The 19,402-nt window shown below is 44.6% G+C and overlaps 1 long non-coding RNA gene across 1 annotated transcript in view; it reads right to left on the bottom strand.

The window, feature by feature from the left end:
• LOC142796349 (uncharacterized) overlaps positions 1 to 19,181 on the bottom strand; it is a 47,231-nt gene extending 28,050 nt beyond the window's left edge. Inside the window, exon 1 of the long non-coding RNA XR_012893767.1 lies at positions 18,974 to 19,181. This is a non-coding gene — a long non-coding RNA (uncharacterized LOC142796349). The remainder of the gene's footprint in view (positions 1 to 18,973) is intronic.
• Positions 19,182 to 19,402: the final 221 nt, after the last annotated feature.

Below are 19,402 nucleotides of genomic sequence, written 5' to 3' on the forward strand. Positions count from 1 at the left end.
CGTATTGTATGAATAAACAAAGCATAGGGGCAACCAATCGTTTACTGAAAACCTGGTGAACATAGCTTTCCTAAAGATTAAACTTCGAGAGCATAGTGAAGCAAATGTTACGAATCCTGACCGTCCTCAGTATCCGGTAGGACAACGAACGGCGTTCTTTGCTGACACAGTTCAAGCTGGCCTTGGAAGAGGCCAAGGCATTCACCAGGGCTTCCGAAAAGGTGCCAGGCATGGTCACAATTGCTATTGGTAATGTGCTGGTCATCGTTCATAAGAAAGAAAGAGAACAGAGACATGTCGACATAGAGTGAGTTCACCTACAATCCCTCGCAACTCAGCCAAGGAAGAGTCAAATGACTTCTGGGTGCTCACTGTAACTTCGAAATTTCTTAAGTGAGCTATGGAAACAAACCTACTTAGTTAAACTCTCACGTGAACCGGCTAGTATTAGGAAAAGCCCAGCCAGTGGGCAACACAGAAAAGAGGATCTCTCAATATGTATTTGACGACGGAAGCGTCGTATAGCGCCAACTGTTGAACGTGTCTACGTGCATACCCACGGTAACGCGTCTTTCCGTTCTTGCATGTTTAAAGGGCTCAGGCTGTGTGCAAGATATCATTAGTCAGCCGAGGAAAACGGTAATTTGAGCAAGTTGGTTGGTATTCATTCTTAAATTAGTGCATGCATAATGAGGAAAAAGAAGAAAGAAACAACACCTGTCCCATTGTTTCTAAAGATGAGATTAAATGCATCCCTTTCGGTGGTTCTCTTCTGTGGGGCTACCATGCTGGGTTTTAGCCACAGGAGCGTTTGCCATGCCGCATGCAACCTCCTACGTGAGCCGAGACTAATAGTATGCTAAGTTTTTCGAAATTAAGCACATTTTCAAAAACATTGGTCATGTAATATAATCATGCGTGGCATGATGCCAAAGAGAAAAAAATGGTGTTCCACAGTCGCCGTCATTGTTACTAGCTGTGAAACACTTATGTTTAAGGCAACATATAGGTGGACGACCACCACTGTTGCTAATTTTGTAGGCCATCGGACGTGATATTCGAAGGTCGCTGGTGTGTTTCTCACAGCTGCAAGTTATCTTGTCACCCTGTTTCTCCCATATATATGCCATAACTACGAGAACTAACGTCGTCTATACTTCACATGGCATCGTTCTCGGTTAGTTCACATCATTATCGTTTCCAACAGAAGCAGTCGACGATTGAATATCCCAGGAAAAAACCGTGTTTGGCTTGCCATACTGGTACTTGTTATCTGTCATACTTCAAGTAGATTGAATACTTCAGGCAACGACCAGACAGGAGCTAGCAATGAAGGTGATGAAGCTTTCCCTATCCAATGGAAACGTTGACGTTGTATAAGCTGGTGTGCATCACAATCAGTTACCACACATATAAATATGTGAACAATACGTACAAAATACGATGGACCCACCTAGCCCTGTTTTTTATTGTTTGAATACACAGATTTTATGCAGTAAATGTTTCCAAATAAAAATATATGCCAGTAAGCCAATATGTTTCACAGTTCTCAAGATAGGTTTTGGTTCTTGTGAGCAGTAGACTAACGAAATAAGAAATTACCAGTACATTAGTAGTGACTTCATTTTGTAGAACGTGGCCGTGTGTGTGTCAAATAGATTTTGTTCGCCTTAAGCGGGCACTGAAATGCCACGTATATTGAAACATAAAAATAAACAGCTTTTAGCCATCACAAGTCATAGCACAGTAGGCGCCTTGTCTAATGTGAGACTGAATTTAGTACTACTCGATCAGTGTTATCGTTGTGCAGTTTCATGAACTGGGGGTCATTTCTATTTATGAAAAATTTCCTATGTCCACTGCATACAGCACTGCAAGAACACTTCCATCTGCTCCTACCTTAGCAAAGCGATGCTTATCGCTGATGTTTTCACCTAAAATGTACGCTACATGATAGCATTTTAAATGCATTTATTTGTTGAACGTACCGCTTCGGTCGTTCGTTTCATCTCAGTACCACCACGTTTAAATAAATAGTCTTTGTTCTCCCTGTTTCCTCACAGGCATGTGCACGGAAGGACCGCTACCCATTTTACCGGGCCAAACCTTGATGGTACGGTGCCCATGTGCTAACATTACCTGTCATGACCACATGAGACGAGTTACAGTCACATGGTAAGCAACGCATTTATAACAATAATCCGGCATGAAATATTGTAACAGAAAAGTGATAAGTGCGGATTCAATTGAATTCCAGTGGTAACCAGCACAATTGATTTTCTTGAACACCTGCTGACCGAGGTCAGCCAGAAGAGCTCTTTCTGGCTCTTTTGTGACACCTTGCGTCGCTCTGTCGACACCTTTAGACCACCATTGCTCAGTCAGCCGCGAAAATAGAAAAAATCATGATAAACAGGCTCACGGTCTCTGCGTCTTCTTGACAACAGTCGTATTTTTCAGTTTCTGCTTCGGCTTAAAACACGTGTGCCTATTTCTTCAGCGCGGAAGTATTAACTGAGATGAGGAGCGAGAGTGAGTACAGACACAGCGAGAAAGCGATAAAATGTTCGAGACTAAGAAAGACAGAAAAAAAGAAGCAAGATTAACGTAGAGAGGAAGAATATTTCCAGAAAGAACGCTTCCTCGCTAGGCGAGATTCGGATTCGCCTAGCGAAGAAGAATACTGAGCATCCTAAACACCGGCTACCAAGGCACGCTAGCAGAGCAAATCATAAATAATGGTTGTAGTGCAGTCTAGAATTGCATTCATGTAATGTGGAACAGCTAGTTGCTGGCCAGCACAGTGAAGATGAGGGGAAGTTAAATAAAACAATTATTGCATGGAAAGAAAGGTGAAAAAAAAAACGGAAAGAGAAAGAAGAAGAGACATCTACAGAACAAAAATTTAGATAAAGAAATAAAGAGTGGCGGGCACGCTAATAGAGCAAATTTTAAATAGTGGTTGTAGAACTGTAGTCTCGAATTGAGTCTATGATTGCATTGTAATAGTGTTGAACAGGAAGTTGCGGCTAGCTGTGTGAAGGTGAGGGAAAGGGAAATAAGATAACTATCGCATGGAATGAAAGGTGAAAATGAAAAGAACGTAAAAAAAGAACAGGAGTGAAAGCTATAAAAATAAATAAACATTTGGATAAAGAAATGGAGAGCGAAAGAAAGGGATTGAGTAAAAAGATTCACAGCCTATCCACGGAATGTTGATGAGTGGGACAAAGTGTCCATCAGTCCGTACGTCAGTTTGCCCGTCTGTCTGTCTGTCTGTCTGTCTGTCTGTCTGTCTGTCTGTCTGTCTGTCTGTCTGTCTGTCTGTCTGTCTGTCGGTCCATCCATCCATCCGTCCACCCGTCCGTCCGTTTACTGCATGTTTGTTCCTGCGTTCACCTATCTGTCTATCTGTCTAGAATGGCGACCAAACCAGTGTGATGCCTCTGGCGCACGTTCTGGCAACATGACCAGAAATGGACCAGAAATGGCTCGAGTGCACATCGACTACGCAGGTCCTGTCAAAAGAAACATGCTGCTGGTGATTGTAGATGCCGAGACGAAGTGGCTGGAGGCCATATCAAAGCGGAGCACATGTCAGGCATCATGGAAGCATCGGCGTTAAGGAAGTACTCTTCCGAGAATTAGGAGATTTGGTTACGTGTTCACTGTGCTATGAAAACATTTTGTTTGGTGTCTTCAATAGACGATGCCTTGTCTGAAAGGCTTAGGGTCATATTTGTGAGGTTCGGGCTTGAGAGCTGAAAGTGTTCCAAGATCGTAGCGTAGCTCTTGTACTCACATTTCTGAATTCACACATGGTATAGGTTTGAGCATATCCAGGTCTTTTACTAATAGCTGTATCTGCTCTTCACGCCCATGCTGACGCATTGTTTACTCATACACTATGGCAGTGAGTGCCGCGAATTGACCCGGCAGCGTTTTGATAGATCTATAACATTATAGAGATATAGCTAATATCACTGGCATAAACTGATTTCCAAAGAAGCCGAAACCTAGCCTTGTTGGTATCAACGGATCGGCATGCCCTTAACTATCCAAGAGCCAAAATATCCTACGCTTAAGTCATATGGCTAAACGTCGCACCAGTTAACGTGGCAGCTGCATAATACGAGCGACACAACAGTTTTTATTTAGTTTTTCTCGCACATAACCGCAAGTGCTTATGCACAAACACTGTTGATCAGTCTCTAGAGAGTCAAAGACAGCTCTGCTATCAATGCAATTGGCCGAGTGACATGGTCCATAACAGCTGGCTTTATAGGTTAGGTGCCGCTGACATATTGCGTTTAATAAATGACACGGTGTCACAGTTCAGAGATTTCCAAGTAACTGCAGCGTATTAGCAATGAACACACCGAGAATGTTTCTTGGTCAACACTGCTAGGAGGCAAGACTTGAGACAATACATTTATCAAGAGCCGAGGCTGCTATCTAATTTCGTGTGGCCGCACGAGAAATTGGGAAATCACTTCGCCCACTTGGAATACAGGAAAGAGACTGCGCAATGAAAGCTGCCACTTCTCGACCACTCTAGGTCTACAGACACCTACTGGAGTGTGCTCAAACGATGCCACTGTTCTTTGCCGTTTATGGCTAAGGGTGGCTTTATTCTTAAGAGTGCTGTGTGCTTAAGAGACACAACACCACAATTTCCGCTACTGCCCTCGCTTTACAGAAAGCTTTGAGCAAATCACTTGCACTGGCGTTAGCTCACGTAAACCTCAGATCGATGACGGCGGAAACAGTTCCGGAATGTCGTCCTCAGAGGTCAAAGGTGACGAAATATAAAGACGACGATGGCGGGGCTGGACTTCATCGAGTCATCGAACTTCCACCGGCCATTATAGGTTTATAGGTCTTCATGACTATGAGGTGTGCGGCTTCGTGTGCACCTGCTCGGCTCTCCCTCTTCCTCGATCGTTTAAACTCCTTCATCTTGCGCCCAGCGTAGGGTAGCGAGCCGCTCCTTCTAGACTGGTTCTCGTTCCTAACTTTCCGTTCGCTCGTGTTTCTTCCTCCCTGAATTCTCCGTCCTGATTTACACTGAAAAATAAGACTACTGGACGTGGAGTGATAGTGAACTGGCCAACCTACGTGAGCACCGGCCTCGAGGTAGTCACAAGGGCGTATCTCAGGTAGAAAAGGCCATAAAAAGTGCCACAAATGTGAAGTTTAAAAGAGCAGCTGAATCGCATGAATACTGTGAAAAAATCAAGGCATTCACTAAAGTTAGCCAATGTCACTAAGTTTATAATAAATCATTGGATCGGGAACCTTGCACCTACTATACATACATCTTTTTCTATTACGTTTTGTTAAATATTTATTTGCCTAATTAGGCTAATAACACTAAAGATTTACTCAAGCTATATTAACTCTACGTTGCTTTCCTGATTTTGTTTCATAGCTAGTGCTAAATAATATGTCTAGCTCATTTCAGTCTTTTTTTTGTTCAGTCACCCCATGTAGTTTATAAGCATGATGAATTAGTTTTCGACACTTTTGCTCCTAGTAATGTCTCAATTATTCCTAAATACCTCGTCGTCAATATGCAATGCGTATCTTGTAAGAAAGTGTATCAACTAGAAAACGCTTGGAAATGCTCCATTAGCGGCGTGCGAGCGGACATCTATACCATAATTCACTTGCTTCGCGAATTTTGTTTTTCTCGGAAAAACAAGGCATTTCACCGAAAAATTATGCTCAATAATGGATTATCTGATACAAGGCACCACATAGGGTCGGTGTTTCAGCGATATCAAAGTCGTCTAATTATAGTTGATTGTTATTATTCAGTATTCATACATTAAATATTGCCACCAAAGCAATCTGTACAAATGGTCAACCAGCGAACGCTGAAACGTTCAGCCCAGTTTTAGGAGAGGGCTCCACCCGACGAGGTACTGAATCGTTCCACAATTACTGGGTTCATGTTCTTGCTTCTTAGTAAGATTAGACACATCTGTCGCTCGGTTTACCAAAGTGCTTGTTTCACACGCTGCACATTGTATCTCGCGCGATCACGGTCATAGAGGAATGTATTGAGTGGTTAAATGCGTTTTACAATGCGTTAATCATAGTGATTGTTTTCAAACCACAGGCGATCACAGACGTCGCCGCCAAATCCACTGTGCCGCTCGCGAAACTCCCGCCGAAAGTGGCCTTCGCTCGGCGAACGCGTTCTGGCATGAGTCACACTGAAACCGTAACATCGCGTTTTTGAAAGTGTCTCATATCGTGAGACCGATCGACGAGCAGGTCGCAGGAGAAACTCTTGCGCGCAGATTTGGCGCCACGTGTGCGATGACGTGACGCGAAACGCAGCCAATGGAAAGCACGTCAAAGAACAACGTAACTGATAACACAGCCAATGGAGACAGCTCATAACACGGCAGCCGAATGGATTTTCATTTGTCCCGGCAATGTACAGCTTTTGGTGTAGAATATTATTATTGCAAATACGCACGAGTACCTCTAGTATACCATGCGGTTTCCTTGAATGCCGACTTTATTTAGCTGAGACACCCCGTGTACTCCTATCTATCTATCTATCTATCTATCTATCTATCTATCTATCTATCTATCTATCTATCTATCTATCTATCTATCTATCTATCTATCTATCTATCTATCTATCTATCTATCTATCTATCTATCTATCTGTCTATCTATCTATCTATCTATCTATCTATCTATCTATCTATCTATCTATCTATCTATCTATCTATCTATCTATCTATCTATCTATCTATCTATCTATCTATCTATCTATCTATCTATCTATCTATCTATCTATCTGTTTCACCTTATTTGTAGGTTCCTAGGCTGGTGTGAATTAAAGCGAAACACCAATTTTGTGACCACAAATATACCAGTATAAAACCCAGGCAGGTATTTCTTGAAGCTCACATGTTGCATATCACTTAGTCGCACAACTGGTAACTGCGGACATTACAATACGCCAAAAGAGAACATCATTTCAATGACAAACGAGGAACGAAAGCAAATATATACCTTCACACTAGTCACAAATGCACTAGTGTTCTTTCTTGAAATTCCTTCAATGCACCACTTTTACCCATATTTAAACTCTTGCAATTATTTGTTGATATATCTAGAGGAAAATAATGCTTTGCGAACTTCAAAGGAGATATAACCTATAATTTTTGATAAAGCCGTATTGTTTATACAAGGTGAGGAGTGTTCAGCCGACGGACAAAAATTCTGAGAGGATGCTCGGGAGATTTGTTTTCACGTCGTTCGTTTTGATTCATTTCAGGTGCTAACTTTCGGGCACGGTAGAGCTGCAAGGACAAGAAAATAAAATTTTGTTGTTCCTATTCCAATGTGTGTTTTGGGCCTGTTTCTTGTTTACAATTTACATTAGTGAATTAGCCTTCGACATAATAACAACGCAATAGATTAGAAGAACTCCTTCCACAGAAATTCCAGCGTTTGCGTCGGTGTCGGCGAAGGTATAGTTGGTTGTGACCGAAAAATCGTCATCTTGCTGATGACCGAAAGGTATACAAAATCAAATAAAAAAGCTTATATTCCGAATTTGAATGACGCTTGACGCAGGCCGTTTGCTTGACAAGCAAAGGTTCTGCCAGTTAGCCGTGATCCTCTAGTACGTCTTTTTCTCTCCGAGGAATAATACTTTTTCGAAACTTCCTGAAAAAAATCTGTATGAATGTCTTGTACTGTAAAAAGTCTCCTTATGTTGAGGCGCAGAAGCGTGGAATCACTTCAGGCGTCACGAAATGTGAACTGAGCAATCAGTGAGTGTTTCAAAGGGCCTCTTATTGTGAGTGTTCAAGACATATTTGATCATCAGCAGCAGCACAGCCATCAACAAAGCTGCGCAGGTTGGCGTGTTGCCGTACTTACGTGCAGTGGGTCCTTCGTTGATTCGCAAAAGTAGTAATCATAGCGTATTGTCCATTTAGAAATTAATCTTTCAGTAGGCATTCACTGATACTTTTAGACCAATGTTAGGTGTACAGAACCGATGCAGGCGAGCATTTCAGGCGGGGATGCGCTCGAGGCCCCATTATGCTATTGCGATATACTCTTGAAGGGAGAACTCAATCGTCCTCCAGTTTTTCAAATATACGCACAAGACACTAGAAGTCAAAATCTTCTTAGGCATAGAAACATTAATTCGTATGTGTTATATTAACGCTATCACGTAATATAACATGAATATGAGCAATTAGGGAGTCAAAGAGTTACAGCCTCCTGCTGCGCTTGCGGTGCTCGTAAGGCACGTGAGATTTACTCACTGGCAGAACGTCGCAGCGAATCACAACTAAGAAATAGCATAATCCAAGTACATATTTCAACATAAAATACATTAATAAGTATTGTATTCAGTTAAAGTATTCCGCGCTGTCATTTAGGGTACAAGTTTCCTTTTTGTGAGCTGTAGCCTTTGAAGTCTCTAAATGTGCATTCAATAATGCTGAACGAACCATCGCAATTGAGACGCACATTGGTGAAAAGTTTTTCAACCTTAATTCATTATATGGCCCAAAGTGTCACTGTTAAGAAAATAACTTTTTGGGGTGTTCTTTCACGTGATAGTAAATTTTCACGATAATAACTGGGTTGCCAGTTTCATAACTGTACAATGCCTCCATGGTTCTTCATAACCGTGGAGCTTAAGCGTACGGGTGTCGTCTGCTACTAAAACGTAAATTAAAATTCCTCGAAGCATTATTAGACGTGCCAGGTTGTAGTGAACGTTTTCTAAACGGCTTGATTTTGGCGTCACACGTCGCAGTTCGACATGAAACCAACACACGAATATCAAAGCACACATAGCCAACAAAACGACACGTGTAGGCTCAGATATTGGATACGGCAATGTCGCAATACGCATGATCACAATAAGTAAATCTATTGAATGTGAATGGAATGAAAATCTTTATTTCAGTCCTGCAGGACGCGCTTAGTGCGTAGCGGGCGTCTCCCACATAACGACCGACAGGGAGTAGCTGGCGGCCGCTTGGTGGGCCTGCTGGACGGCCCATTGCTGGTCGGCGAGAAGTGAGCTTCTGAGGGACCTCTCTCACTTTCTTGAGGTGGAGTCGGGTGGAGTTGTTCTACACTCCCAGAGCATGTGTTAGTGCCGCTGTGCGTCCACATGATGGGCATGTGTCGCTGGGGTATGCATCGGGATAATAAACGTGAAGCGTGGCAAGGTTTGGGTACGTGTGTGTCTGTAATGGGCGTAGGGTTAATGCCTGCGGTAAGTTAAGGTTCGGATGTGGGGGTGGAAAAATGTGGCGTTCCAGGTAAAAGTGCTTTGTAATTTCATTGTACTTAATTGGTGCATCCCGATTGGTATATAACCCAGCAAGATGGGGTTGCCCTGTGGAAGTGCGGTCGGTAAGTGCGCGCGCTGCATCATGGGCGATCTCGTTGAGGTTGGATAGGGCACCCGGCACCTGGCCGAGATGGGCTGGGAACCAGATGACAGTGTGGTGCTTCAGGGCACTCGGGTCCGCTTCGCGCAGGATACGAAACGACTGGTCGGAGATGACTCCGCGTTCGAAGGCTTTGATGGCCGGCCTGGAGTCGCTGTAGATGAATTCCCGTTTGCTTTCGAGCATAGCTATAGCTATAGCTACTTGCTCCGCTACTTCGAGGTTTCGGATGGGGATTGTGGCAGAGTTAACAGTCTTCTGCGCGGATGATACCGCAACCGCGGCGAAGGCTCGGTTGTTGCGATAGGCAGCGGCGTCCACGAACGAGACGTTGTCCGCTTCCATGTATATGCGCTTGAGAATGGCGGTCGCCCGCGCAAGGCGCCTGCCTCTGTTGTACTCGGTGTGCACATTTCGTGGAATGGGAGCAATCGGGATGATGTCGCGGACTTCACGGGGAATTAGAGTCAACTCTGGGGGGTCCCTGGCCCTCGAGGAGAAGAAGCCGAGCTCGCGCAGAATATGGCGGCCCGCCTTGGTGGTGGTGAGTCGGGTGAATTGCACGCGTTCCTGAGCTTCGGCAATCTCTTCTAGCGTGTTATGTACACCAAGCTCGAGGAGTGTGTCCGTTGGAGTGGTGATAGGGAGGCCAAGGGCTCGTTTGACCACCTTACGAATAAGCGCATTGAGTTGCTCGCGCTCAGCGTGTAGCCGTTTGTGTATAGCGGCAACGTAGGTAAAATGGCAAAAAACAAACGCGTGTACGAAACGCAGCAGGTTGTCTTCTTTGGGGCCATGGTACCTGTTGGTTGCTCTACGTACGAGTCTTATTGCGTTCTCAGTCTTAGTCATGAGCTTGTGTACTGTTTGGGTGTTGGTTCCGCGGGACTCGATGATCATGCTGAGGACCTTGATGGTGTCTACCCTGGGTACAGTACGACCATCTTTGATGTGGAGGTGATATTGCGTTCCACCAGAGGTTTCCACCCTTTGGGCTTGGCACCGCGGCGTTTGGGCGAATATATGAACAGCTCTGACTTTGCGGGTGAGCACCTGAGACCGGTGTGGTCGAGGTAAGACTCGGTGGTGTCCATAGCCTCTTGCAGGGCGGACTCAATGAAGCCATCCAACCCTGTGGAACGCCATATGGTTATATCATCCGCATAGATAGTGTGATTTAGACCGCGAATTTTCGAAAGTCGTTCGGAACGCCCGATCATCACGAGGTTGAAGAGCGTGGGCGAGAGGACGGATCCCTGAGGAGTGCCCCGCTGTCCGAGCTCCAATTCTTCCGACACTATGTCCCCTACGCGGAGGATGGCTCTGCGTCGAGTGAGAAAAGAGCGGATAAAGTAGTAAAATCAATGACCTGGCCGAGGGCTGCGATAACTTTCAAGATTTATGAGTGCGTTATTGTATCGAAGGCCTTTTCTAAGTCAAGACCGAGTAATGCACGAATGTTACGAGTGTTTCTGCCATCTAGAATTTGATGCTTTAGGAGTAACATGGCGTCTTGAGTGGATAACCCTGGTTGGAAGCCAATCATGTGGTGCGGGATGCAGTCGTTATCTACGAGGTATCAACCAACCCTGTTGAGGACGACGTGCTCAGCCACTTTGCCCACGCAAGACGTGAGAGATATGGGGGTAGGTTATCTAGGCTCAGCGCCTTTCCCGATTTGGGTATGAAAACCGTGTGAGCTAGTTTTCAGCCAACGGGTATCTCACCCTTTTTCGATAGTTCGTTGACAGTTACGGTAAAGTAAGTGACGGAGGAATCGTCCAGGTTGCGTAAGAGCTTGTTGGTGATGCCATCGAAGCCAGGGGCTGAGCGGCCATTGAGCTCATGGAGAGCTAGGCGCACATCAATAGAAAAGTCCGCGTCTAAGTTTGTGTTGTCTCTGCCAGAGTAATCAGGGTGAGGGGCCACAGGGCTCGTGGGAAGCGGGAGATATTTTTCCACGAGGTTCTTGACAACATCTTCCAGTGACACTGTCCGTTTAGCCTGATGAAGTATCTTCACGATCGAATGACGTTGATTTGTGCGGGTGTTGGTTTCATTGAGGAGGTGTTTGAGTAAGTTCCACGTTTTGCCCTTTCGAACCTGACCATCAATCGAGTTACAAATTTGGTCCCACTGCTGTTTTGAAAGGATGCGGCAGTGATACATCATGGGCTTGTTCAGCTAAGATATGCGTTTGCGTGACCTCTGATTAAGGCGCTGGCCCTTTCACCGGGCCAATATAGACTGTTTGGTCTCAAGTAGGTGGGCGAGACGTCTTTCAATGTTTTCGGTTAGAAGGTTTGTGCTGATAGTTTTGGTTGCCTTGTTTACATCAGCTTTGAGCTGGGCCGTACACGTCTTGAGGCTCGGTGGCGTATTGGGAGGAGATCGTTCTGCGCGGGTCTTACGAAGGAGGTCCCAGTCGACCCACGTGTACGTCTTGGTCTTCCTGCTTACTGTGGGGAGGTGTACAGCCAATATGAAGTGGTCGCTACCGAGATCTACCGCGAGGTTGGACCAGCGGGCGTCGTAGATATTCTTGACGAAGCATAGGTCCGGCGTAGTATCTCTTTGCGTGGACGTACCAGTGCGAGTGGGAAAGGCGTTGTCCGTAATGAGAATAAGGCCCATGTCATTCGCATTTTTCCAAAGCTCGTTACCTTTAGGTGTGTCGTACGTGTAGCCCCAGGCGCTATGCACGGCGTTAAAATCGCCTGCAATCATTCGTGGGTTAGGTCCCGCGAGACGGACAGCTTTCTGGAACAAGCGTGTGAATCTTTGTCTATGGTGGCTGGGACTACTCTATACATTGAGCATGTACACGCTTTGTTGTGATATGTTACAGGGAAAATTTCGAAAATAACGTGTTCAATTTCGGGCACATTGCGACTGTGCGCTGTGCAGGCAAGCTTGTTAGTGACCTGGTTGGCGATACCGCGTCCTTCCAAGGGGCCGGGCAACCACTGGTATCCGGAAAACGTGGCGGTTGGTACTACAGTTTCCTGTAATAGCGTGATGCGAGGTTTGGCTTCGTGGCTACGGAGGTATTGCTGCAGAAAAGCTTTCTTGTGGGTGAAGCTCCTGCAGTTCCATATCCAGATACGCAACTCATCAATTGGCCTGGCCATCTTGAAGCATTTAGGAGTCAGCCTGAGAACCCGGCGGGTGCATGAGAGCCACGTGATGTGGTGGACTAACACGGCTGTACGTTGCGACAACGGCTTACCCACGGCAACGGCAGGGGCGACGACGTGATCAAGATATTGCTCCACTTGGCCCAAACAATTACCGTGTGCCGCAAGGGACACTGCACGAGAGCCATGCTTCCGCAAGAAAGCGAAGGCTTTCCTTAATCGCCGATATCGTTCTCTTAATGTAGTCTAACTCTGCCTTTAAAGCTGGCTGGTCGTGGGTGACCGCGCGTTTCTTGGGTGCGCTCTCGTCGCTGTCGTTATCGGCGCCTACGGGTTGCGGCTGCATCGGGGTGACTGCATTGTCGTCGTTGTCGATTGTGGGCGTAGCAGCGCGTGCGTTTCTGTCAGTTTTTAGTTCGGCAATTGCGACTGTGAGTTTGCCTATGGTTTCTTTCATCATCGGATTTTCATGTGGTGTGTGTATCATGCTCTGGGAGTGAACCCTACCCTACCTGTGATGTAGTGTTTTCTCTTCTCCGGACGGCGTCCGCCGAATTGAGAGGTCCCCGCTTATTCTTGTTGGCGTTGCCTGGTGATGGTGGTGCCGATGGTCTAGGCGATTGTTGACGCGGGACCCCGCTGAGACTGGGGTGAGGCCTGGAACAGGCGTGAGGCCCGGAACCTGAGTGGGAGCCGGAGCGTGACCCGGGCCGGGAACCTGAACGGGAACCGTGAAGTGAACCAGAACGGGACCTCGAGTAGCCTCGCGATATAGATCTGGTTGGGGTCCCATTTCGCGTGCTGCGGGAATGGGTCTGAGGGTGGCTTCGGGACCTCGATACACGCATGGTGCGGTTCCTGGGACGACTCCGGGATAGGGACCGGGATCGGCTGTCATCGAATCGACCGTCTGTAGAAAGCTTCGAGGCCTGGTCGTCGTGAGCGCTTGCGTTGAACTCGTTCATTGCTTCGTAACTGTTGCGTCGCGTCGGGTGTGCTCGCTCCCATCGTCGTTGGCGCACCACGTAAGGAATGTGTGGTAGTGAATGTGAAATCACGCAGTTTTCATGCTGGTTGACCAATTGTATTCACCTAGCGCACTTAGACATTACAAATACTCAATGTAAAAGTATTCCTGGAACAGTAAGATAGTTTGCAATCTTGTTGAGATGTGGCTTGAAGAGCCTCTCACCAGCTGACACAACAAACTTCATTTATACAGTAGAAATTGAGGCGCACCAAAAGAGAACAATTTGCCACAACGGTACAGTAGAAGCTGACCAAAGCAATGCCCTGAACAGTTGCTGCCAAGCACGGACTGAATAAATAGCTGATACCAGCGCACCTCCGGCCTGGTGCTCGGTAGAACAAAGATCAAGTCACTTCGGAGACCGCCCACCCCGAGGTAAATTGGTGGCTTGTTACCTAACATTAAGGTCATCCTCTATTTTTATTTACAAATGAATAATGTCGCCTTGTGTCAACAGGGTAGGCATGAGCTTTTAAATCACTGCAATGAACTTACATCGTAGGCAATATGTATTTACGGAATAGGCGGGAAAAAATCTTTCCGGCTTGTCACCTTACTCGGTATGGTTCAGTACAGAGTTACTACACTCTAAAAATTTTGACACCCATCAGGGTGTATTTATTTGTTCCATGGGCAACACCCTTTTTGGGTGTCTAGGAACACCCTGAACAATAAGATGTTTAGAAGCACCCTGAAACCGTAGGGTGTAATGAAACGGTACACCCTACTTATTTAGGTGTTTATGAACACCCCTAAACCATGGGTGTTCGATGAAGCTTCACCCATGCGAGTGGGGTGTAACACTAAAAGCCCTTTGAAACGATGGCAGTTATATGGATAAGCATATTTGATCAAATGAAGCGTAATTGACGGGTCAACAAAAGCAGAGACCTAGGAGGTAACGCTTAGTCTTGTCTGTTGAGGAGAACCATTCATAGCACTTCATTCCATCAAATATGCATCATCAACTGATTCAAGCCTCCACTGTTTTCAGGGAGAAGCATATGTGAACCCTCTCTGCGGCTGACACGAAGAAGGAAGTTACTGGTGTCACCCACTGCACTTATACCTGCATGCCTGCAGCTGATAAAATAAGGTGCTGTGGTCTTGAATGAGCTGCATAAGACCAGTGTATATATGTGTAGGTAGACTGGGCCAAAAACGACAAAGTAGGATGTGACAGGCACTTACCCCCCCCCCCCCCCACGCGCGCGCGCAAATTAAATCACAGTAGTGCAAGCAGTAACCTGTACCGTTAGGTTCAACCGAACATAACGCCGAAGAAAGAAACAACTAGGCCATATGTTCACATCTGCCTTTATTAAAGAAAAACTGCAAGTCTGACAAACAGGACTCTGGTGGCTTTCTGCAAAATTTTGAAGTATCTCACGTGACCAAGTTTTTTCACTCTATCTTAAAAAACATTGCTTTCAATACAATAAATCCCCACAACTATCAAAAACCTTTGCGCTAGTCGGGCAAACGACTGAGAGGCATGGCGTTGATTGACACCTATACAATAGAAAAAAACACGTTGAAAGAGTAAGCGAGTTTCTGTCGTCACATTTAGAACCTATTATACCTCGCAGTTTAAATTTTGACATTAAAAATGAGAACATTCGACAAGGCAGTGTAATTAAATTTGTAATAATGTAATGTCAGTGTAGGTATACTTCTAACGGCAAAACCACAGCTCATCACTGCTGCTTGCACAATCATCTTCAGCTGCTGAGATTACTGGTGCCTTCGAAAAAAGTGGGGCGAAGATGTTGTTTCTGTACAGAAAATTCAATCCCAGAAACCTAAAATAAGTACACAAGGAACAATGACCGAAATTTCACAAAGAGTGCAACATACAGTATGCACCCTGCATAACTAACCGCTTTCAAATGTCTAAGTATAAATTGAGTGCATAGCAAGCATTTTCAGTGGCATCGGGCTCCACTACAGTGAAAAATGCTAGTAAAGGTATGCTGAGCAATAAACGCCATAAAAATCGCACTGTGCCAGGATAATTACACCTTTTGTGCTGTAGATATGAACCTTACTTTACCCTATAAACTTGCTCGCACAGGCAAATAAACAGGTGCTGCTCCAAGTTGATAATGTTCTATTACCTGCATGCATCGACCAAACTAAGTGAATGTCAAGCTCTATGCTTAAGTATGCATCAACACAGCTGTACGTGTATTTATGCAGATCTACCATGTTACTCATTCGATTAGCTTATTAAAAGGAATGCAGTACGACGCGCAACAACATGTACGTATTTTATCTGTATTGCACAAAAGCACAATGCTACTGAGCATATATGACGGTATGTGCATTGAAGAGGTACTTAGTGCAGGTAACTTGTAAAATTAAGTACTGTATAGTTACGTATTAAATTAAGAATGATACTAGTGTTCTTGAAATGGCTCACATTGACACGATTATATAATGGAAGAATTGGCTATTGGTTGATTCCACGTCAGACGTCCCAGCTATTTCGGTGACCATCTCAAATGTATTCGAAAAAAGTCGCTCTAAGTTTACTGCATTAGAAAGTTAACTGCCAAAAAATATTTCGCAGACAAACAATTGGTCACGTGGCTGCCTCCTGAACTTCCCAGAATCTCGTCTGGGTGTTTGTGAAAAAAACTTATTTCATAAGTACCTTTTCTTCTTCCGTGCCAAATTTGGTCTACAAATCCAGTGAAGGGCTTGCATAAAGTGTTTGAAGCTCAGTAAGATTATTACCATTATTCGACCACATACACCTCAAATAATATACCCAAGTGTGTAATATCTGCATTTTTCTATATTTGCGTTTTCGATATCAATACTGCACTTTGAATGAATATCTCTGGAGTGAATACTTAATTCACATAAGGTACATTTGGACGAAAAAATATTTTAGACCTTTCAAGTGGTCAAACTTTACGAGAAAAAATCGCGAATTTCACAAAACAGTTGTTTTGTCTTTATTGAGATGCAACTTGCGCCATGTGGTGGTTGAAATAAAATAGACTTTGCACCTAAATCAAAAGCAAATAAAAACAGTTCTTTTCATGTGCCAAGTTTTGTCATAGCAATTTTTGTTTTGAGAAAAAGATCTCAGCATATCCACGGAGTGAATGATGATGAGTGGGGCGTAGCGTCCATCTGTCCGGACGCACAAACAGATGGACAGACAGTCTGACGCAAGTATGAACCGACAGAAAGACAGACGGACTCACGGACAGACCGACACACGGAAGCCCGGACGGATGGATGCACAGACGAACGCACGAAGGCGCAAATGTACGGACGATCGATTCGCCCCACGAATCATCTTTTTGTCCATGTATATGCTGGGAAAACCACTAACGGTATCTACTGTGCAATTCATAAAGTGGCTGCATATTACTAGTACGACTATAGAGGAAGGAACGACACACTAACTGAAGAGCTTTGCGCCTAAATGATTTTTGAAGTTCCGAGTTCACCATTTGCCATTTGGTCATACGGCAGCTGACGTCTCTAAGTTTCCCATTGCCGTTGATAGAAAAATTCAAAATTTATTTTATTCCTTGAAATAGAAATTGTAATTATAAAAGTTGTCACATACAAAAACTGTTCTTTGCTTCAATTTGGGTAAAAGGTAATTTTTATTTGGACCACCACATTGCGCAAATTGCGTCTCAATATGAACAAAAATGACAATTCTGTGAAATGAGTGATCTTTTCACGTAGAGGTTAACAGCTTAAGATGTCGAAAAATAATTGTTCTTCAGAATATCTTTTCTGTGAAGTAGTCACAGCTCAGATATTCATACAAAGTGCAGTTTCGCAATGAGAAAATGTAAACATAACACATTTTGGCTAAATTCTTGCAGACGTATGTGGCCAAAAAAATTGTAGTAATATTACTGAGTTTCAAACATCTTACATAAGCCCCTTAACTTAACATATACCAAACTTGGTATAAAAAATAGGAGCGGTACTTGTAAAATATTTTTTTAAAACAACATTCTGGGAAGTTTAAAAGACAACCACGTGACCAAAAAATATTTTTTCCTCCGATATATTCAAGCCGTTCACTGTTTTCAGTGCATTGAATCAGCACGATGTTTTTCAAGCACAATTGCCATAGCCGCTAAATTGGCTGGGAAATTCGGAATAAATTGGCCATGTTACTTTTACTCAATAACCATTGCATACTGCTAAACTAGGGCCATGTGTTAAAATCATGCTGGCAGGCTGAGAAAGCATAACTCCTTCCCAATGCGGCGTGGGCCGTTCAGTAGCTGTGCGTGTTGTGTTCCCCGATAAATATGCTGCCCAGTCTTACAATTTGGCTGCAACGCATGCTTAGATACCGTGCAGTATGTATACCATAAAGTGTTGTTTGTGCAACGAAAAAAACTAATAATACGTTTCACATGGCGAAAATAGCTTTAACATCGGAAGTACTTAGCGAAGTTAAAGGCCAAAGCGTGGCAATGGCAATAAAACACTGAAGAACAAGAATATTTTGAAAGATACCCACGATGGAAGCAATCTGAATAAAATGTGCTCGAACTTTAGCAGTTACGTTCAAACAAGTGTCTGCACTGTTCAAGTAGGTAATTTGGCCACACACAAAGACGAAAGGTCTGTTCAAACAAAAGTCCAGCTTCAGTGCTCGATGCACTACATAGATACGGCTGTCGGCAGTGTCACGCTACGTTGCGGGTGAACGAAAATACCGGCGAAGACGAATTTAACGAAAGCGAATGTATTAGCAAGTAGGCGAACTTGGCGAGGCGCACCTAACGCGAAGCAATATGCTGTGTTGTGAACCGATGCATCAACCCGAGTTATCACGGTAGTATTACCGCAGAAAACAAAAAAGAACCGAAAAGAACGACATGGACACCACGCCCTTGTTTTCCGTTCTCGGTCTTTTTGTGCAATAAAAAAAAGAAAGTATATGAACTACCAACATGCCCAAGCATATGCGTCTTAGATACGGTTGATGCTTAGAGCTAGCAGGCGCCGTCCCCACACATGTATTAATTAGTTTACTAAAATTGATTTGCATTACGATCGGGCCCCGTTAAACACGACTGCCAACAGAGGGCACCGCAAAAATCTGTTCAATTTCAAGCAGAGTGAGCGGCGCACGCTCACTCTGCTTTGTACTCCAAACATTGTAAACAAAAAAAAAACTTGCCCACAATCACACTTCGCCATCATCCTCGTGAAATGGTTCGGACAAATATTCTAACTAGGTAAAACAATGCTGATTTGTCATCAACTAGTTGAAAACAAAATTGTTTGAAGGCGTTATTCTGGTTCTCGCGCAGTCAACAAAGTGCTTAACGGAACAACGTGAGAGCGGTACTCACTGTTTCACTTCGAGTGCTCCATAATATGAATGCGCAGGTACAGTCTTCAGGATGGTGCACTTTTGCAATAATCAGCACTGACCGAACACACAGGTTGAGCACACAGCGCAGGCACATTTAAAACTGAACACTGACTAATAAACTCTACCGATCGAGAAGCCACGCGCACCACACGCACTCACTCGGGAGGGTTTTCGCCAGCGCATGCAGTGACATGTAAGACGATTTTAGTCCCTTTCCCTCAGTCAGCGCCCGTGCGCATAGCAATCACGGGCAGCCAAGGTTATCTAGGCGACGAGACTTCATGGCGCCGATGCGCTCTCAGACCGGATAGATGCCGTTTAACGCTAGCTCCGGGCCTCTACTGATAGTGCGGGCGCTGCTTTTTTTTTCTTTTTTTTTTGGCAGTGATCTGTTGCGGTATATTGG

Source organism: Rhipicephalus microplus, chromosome 2, assembly GCF_043290135.1.
Source record: "Rhipicephalus microplus isolate Deutch F79 chromosome 2, USDA_Rmic, whole genome shotgun sequence".
Taxonomy (NCBI): Eukaryota; Metazoa; Arthropoda; class Arachnida; order Ixodida; family Ixodidae; genus Rhipicephalus; species Rhipicephalus microplus.